The sequence below is a fragment of the Mycteria americana genome, chromosome 7 (genome assembly GCF_035582795.1).
Source record: "Mycteria americana isolate JAX WOST 10 ecotype Jacksonville Zoo and Gardens chromosome 7, USCA_MyAme_1.0, whole genome shotgun sequence".
NCBI classification, from domain to species: Eukaryota; Metazoa; Chordata; class Aves; order Ciconiiformes; family Ciconiidae; genus Mycteria; species Mycteria americana.
The window spans coordinates 40988326-40994398 of NC_134371.1; positions in this window are offsets into that span (position 1 = coordinate 40988326).

Genomic DNA, 6073 nt, shown 5'->3' on the forward strand with positions numbered 1-6073 from the left:
CTTGGGAAGACAAATACCATCCGAACGTCTCCCCCTTCCTTCTTCTTCCCCCAGCTTTATATGCTGAGCATGACGCCATATGGTATGGGATATCCCTCTGGTCAGCTGGGGTCAGCTGTCCCAGCCGTGTCCCCTCCCAGCTTCTTGTGCCCCCCCAGCCTGCTCGCTGGTGGGGTGGGGTGAGAAGCAGAAAAGGCCTTGACTCTGTGTAAGCACTGCTCAGCAGTAACTAAAACATCCCTGTGTTACAACACTGTTTTCAGCACAAACCCAAAACATAACCCCATACTAGCTACTAGGAAGAAAATTAACTCTATCCCAGCCAAAACCAGCACACCACCCCTTCAGTATTACCAAACTCAATGCAGAGATTTTCTCAGGGTCATTTTAAACCTCTTGCAGCCAGATCTTCCCTCTTCCTTCTAGGGCTTTCTCCCCATGCCCTATCTGCTCATATTCCGTCTCCACAGAGTTTTGACTGGCTGTCCACACTGTGGGTCACCTGGTGGCCGCATCCCTGTGAAGAAAAGCTTGAAAACTCAGCACTGTCTAACATAAAGGCTCAAAAAACCAGAAGGCAGATACAACAAATACAAGAAACCTTGAGAATTTTAAATACTTGCAGGTGCTGACACGGGAGTTTCTGTGGTAGAAATGACCAGCTAACCCTGAAATGAGAGGCCGCTCGTTTTTTGTGCAAGCCGTGGGCATTTATGACTGTACATTTGGGATGTGTTTCTGTGTAAGGTGGGGTTAGCATGCTCCTGCCACTTTCCTGCTGTGTAAACTTAGTCAAGCTTAGTCAAGCCCTCACCTGATAATTGCCCTGCCTTCAGGTGATGGGGCTGTGGCATCCCTAGACCTTTCCTTGATCTCAAGGCCAAGAGGCATGGTGACATTCTCTAGCGTTAAGCCCAAAGCTTTGGGCTCTGAAGAATCGGGGCACAGCATAGAGGTGTGTGAAGGCCAGGGACAATTGTCCTGTAGGGTTGGAGATATGGGTTGGAGAGGGAGGGAAAATGGCCCTGACTTCATTTGCATGCCAGGCCTGTTGGGGTGTTTAAGGTAAGCTGTGGTATCCGTTCTGAAGTGGAAGTGAATCCAACACTCCTATCCTAGCTGGGTTACAAGCGGGCAGCAGGTTTGCCTGTGGCAATGGGGGTACCAGGAGCTGGCTCTCACCCCAGCTGAAGGGAAAGGTGCTCTCAAAGGACACAAGAGCATATATTTGGAGGACAAAGGTGCATTGGTACATCCTGCATGTTGAGCCCTAGCTGAGGAGATCACTTCAAGGTGGTCAGTGGAGCTGATGGGACATGGAGGGCATGTGTGATGTCTATGGCCGAAGGTGGGAGAAAGCCCTGCTAGGACCTAGCCTTGGGCACAGAAGGTGTGCTGGATTTGCATTCCACATGATGTAGAGCCTCAGGTTAGTGGGGACCTGCCTCACATTACAGCTCCACTAGCTTGGACAGTTGGCTATGAGTGGGCTCTATTGCCAAAAGCAGATCAAGGGCTGCTTGTCTCATACACTGGTCAGAGCTGATGGCTGGGACTCTTCTGCTGGGTGGTTTTCTGTAGTGGTGCTGAACATCAATGTCCTTTCTTGCATCTCTACAAGAGGCATAAATCCCTTTCCCTACAGGCTCCGTTTGTAGGCCTGATCGCTTGAGAGTGGGAAAACTCATCATGAATAACTTGTTGGGATGGTATTAGTATCTCTGAATGCTGCACGTGAGCTTGAACTGACGTGAGGGGTTTTTTAAGCAGGAAACACTACATGAGGGCTTGTCAGGGCAATAGATGGGGCTAGGATTCCACATCATTAACACTCAGTCTGTGTATTGTAAAATCACCTGGCAGGACAAATATGATCCAGATCAGGTGTGCACACTGTTGCTTTGTGTTGAATTAGCTAGAACATGCTATATAGTGTTTACATTGGCTTCATGTTTTACATTGGCTGCAGGAAGACATATGATACCCCATCTGGCATGAATTCTGTTGGACTAAAGTTACCCCATAACAATTCAGAGGATAAATTTGACTAGGCAGAGTGGTATACACTGCATCAGTGTTTTGGTGCATGGGGTCACAGCAGTTTTAATCCAGTCCTGGGTACCCTCAAACAAAACTTTCTGTCTCAGTACTGCTTAACTGCGGGTATGTGTGATGCTCATGGGGATGCTTCCCTGAAGAAATGTGAGCTCTGCTCCTGCTGAAAGGTTATATTAGTGTTATTTCTTAGATTGCTACTTCAGTAGCTGCTGTGTGTGGACTTGACCTGTAGACTATGTCTTTTCGGGGTGCACCTTCCAAGCAAGAATAAGGTGCAGGTAGGGTGACCTCCAGTTCTGGAATGACAGACCTGGAAAGGATCTCAAGATGTCCTCTAACTCATCGCTGCAACCAAGTCCACCCTGTCTGTCCTGACAGATAATTGTCCTATAGTTTCTGCACCCTGCAGTGATGGAGAATCTGTCTCTTAGCAGTAGAAGTTTACCTCAAGGTCTAACTGGACACTCCACTGCTGCAGTTTAAACCTAGGTCTTCTGCCCCATTAACTGTGTTTGAGGAGAATGGTTTTTCCTCTTCCCAAGGCACAGCCCTTTCTCTGCATTACCCTTTAAAGCATTTGCACAGCAGGCTCTGCAGTGAGACAGGGAGTGAAGTATGCATGGTGGGAAGCGTCCAAATCTTGCTCAGATCTGCGCTGAGTTTCCAACACTAATCAGGCCATCTGTGACTCATCTTCATGCTTGTGCATCAACTCATGTAGATATCCTCAGAGCAAGCAAAGCACTGGATCACTGCATGCTCTCATGGACAACAGCACCAGGTTTCGTGGTTGTTGTCCTCATGAGGGGACAGAGCTATGATGAAGATAAGTTGATAAGAAAAGTATGGTGGTTGTTTACTGCTATATTCGAACTCTGAAACACACTCAATTTGCAACTACAAGAAAATTGTAAGAGTCATAATCCTTGCTGAGAGCCTAACTACTTTTGAAAACAAGTTGTCTCTCTTTCCATCTGATTTAAATTTGAGAGAACCACTCCATGTCCCAAAGCTGAATGATTTTATCACCTCTTCACCAGCCAGAGTACGTGATGACAGATTTTTTGATCAAACTAAAGAATAACTTTGCTGAGAGATCTCCCAGTTTTCACCCGTCTGAGAAGCCCTGATGTTTCTTTAGAATCCCCTCACCCTTTTGCTGCAAAGGTGGCTTGCTCTGAGCGCAAAACAGTTCTCTAGGGCTGGAGAGCAAAGGGAGGCTGCAACACAGGCACCAGATCAAGCTTGGAGGTAGGAGGTTCTTTCATTAAGCTCAAAGAAGATATGTAATTTTTTTTTTTTTTAAAGAGTATGCTAACTGCATTCAGTTAGAAGCACTGTTCATGGGGTAAAATGTGTAAACCTCATTTAGGATGCTAAAACAGTTATATTAATTGTATTGCTTAAAAATGTGCAGAGTAAAATAAAATGGACCTTTTTTTTCTGGTGCACTCTTCTTTGGAGAACTTCCTGAAAAGCCCTTCCTTGGATCGGTGATCGTGCACCATCTTACAGCCAAAAAGCCCTTGGCAGAAAGGTAATGCGAATGTGACCTTAAACATCAGAAGGCAGCAAAGCACTTGAATGCCGATGCACTCTTCCTAGCCGCTGCTGACAAATGAATTTCCAAGGCAGATGCAATAGCTGATCTATCTCGTACAAAGGTTTTCCTTTCCACAGCCATGTGCAGTATTGAAACCAGCGATTTCCAGTGATACTTTCTGCCCAAGAACAGATCTGTTGCAGACTTCACATCCCCTCACCTAAGGTATCTCTGAGTCCAAACTGGACAGCTTGGTTCCCTCTAAAATCAAGTGGCATGTTCAGACTATGGATTGTCCTAAGGATCTTGGGCTGGAATTTCTCACCATTGGCTATAGAGGGAGCCTTGATGAGTGACTCAGATGTGGAAGGGACTTCAGCACAATAGGAATTGCCCAGTTTAGAAGGAAATCGAGTAGCCAGAGCTGCAGGGAGAGCTGTACTGATCTACTCCTTAGGGCTTCTGGCCAGCCATGTCCTGGGGTGAATGATTGCGACCTGGGTGAATAAAGGATGCTTTGTACTGTGGTCAGATTCAGATACCTGGGGGAGGGGACCAGGGAATGAAGCAATTCTGTTTGTTTTGAACCACGACAGTCTTAAAAAAAGGAAAAAAAAGATAAAATAAACCAGAAATATTGAGTCAACCTAGGACATGGTGTTTGATCTGAAACACAATGTTCCATTTTACAGTTTAATTTCATTTTTTCTAAAGTCAGGTTTTTCAATAAAACCTCCAAAAGGCTCATTTCAGAAACACCTACATGAAGTCAACCTCTTTGCTTTGAAAACACTTTGGAATGAAATGTTTTGAAGTTTGAAAAAGAGCCTCCTGTATTAGGCTTGTTGGTTTTGTTTGTTTTTTTGGCAAAAGGTGCTTGTCAAATTCAGCCCAACTTTGTGAATGGTTTATGTCCCTCCGAAATTAAACTCTGGTCAAAGTTACTGTTCACTGCACAAATTCACCCGCTGTATCTATGAATCCACTGAGGGCAAAACGGAGCTTGTGATTCAACCCGGAGCTGTTCCACCTCCTTGGAACCAGGGAGGAGAACCCAGGGTGTTTTCATAAAGGAAGCGATTCAGCTCTCGGTAATCAAAACCCAGGTCCTGCTTCCTTTCCAAGGGCATCTGGAGTCCCCTTGCTGCAAGTGGCCAAAATTCCCATTGTCTCCAGGAGGAGTTAAAGCACATCCTGCTACCAAATGAAGAAAATAGAAGAGCATGGGAAGAAATGGCCCAAACCCCTTTTATTAATCTGCTTCCAAGAAAAAACATGAGCACGAGACATGAGGTTTCTTTTCAGGCACTTTCTAATGACTTGGATGATCCAACGAAACAAATGAGAGCAGCCAGGAGAGCACTCTGCTCCGAAAGGGCAGAGAAATATTTGCCAATGCAGCAGCTCTGCAAATGTGTGAGGCTGTTAAGCTCCTAATCCCATGTCTTATTTTTATGAATTTTCACACTAGTGGGATAGAATGAATGTTGAGCCCAAAGACATTAATTACTCGGGTCCTTTTTTTGAGAGGAATTTCGATGGAGTGTAACGTTTTAAATTACAAGGTGTGAAATAAACTCTACAAAACTTACAGCTTTAGTGGAGGAACTCCAAAATCAAATAAAAATGCAAAACCGCTGATGAAGTCCAATTTACTGTAAAATGCCCTGGATCATGGTGTTCCAGTAATATTTTTTTCCCTACATACTTTGGTTAAAATAATTTATATCCGCTGCAGTGTTTATGTACCTTAAGCTTTATTTATTAAAGGATATGTATATTTCAAGCCCGGTTTTAATGAGACATGCTGAAATCTGTAAGGTACAGTGCGACTTTTGTTCTAATCAGCACTAAATCTCTTCTCTTTACTTTTTCTGTGTTGAAAACATTCATGTTGGACGGAAAGGGCCGTGTGTGTATGTGCGTGTATATAAATTTCAGATATGTATAAATATATATGTAAAGTAATAAGCAAAATTTATTTCTCTTTTTCTATCGTCAGGGCAAATACTCCATCATTGTTCAGTCTGAGCACTTAAAATCACAGATGGCTTTTATCCTTATTCTTAGAATGGGACAATTGCTTCTTTTTTTAGGCAAATTATTTATTTGCCAAAGATTGTGCTTTAGGTTGGCTGAAAATGTTTGTGAATTCACATCAGCTTGACGAACTGTTCTGGCAAAGGAAGAAAAAGAAATCCAAGCATTTTGGCTTTGTTTTCTACTGAAATGTTTTGAGATTTCATTTTGAAACAACACCCTTAAACTAAAGTTAACATCAACTAAAAAATACTCTGGAAGCTTAGAAACTTCTTAAAATTGGGAATTAAATGGGGCCTTAGGGATGTTCCTTGGGGGAGCTGCTCTGAAACTTTCTTCCTGTGTTTTCATTCTTGCAAGGAAATAGAAAATATTTTTGCTCAGATAGATGAATTTGAAAACTATAATGCTTATGGCCATTTCAGTATAGCA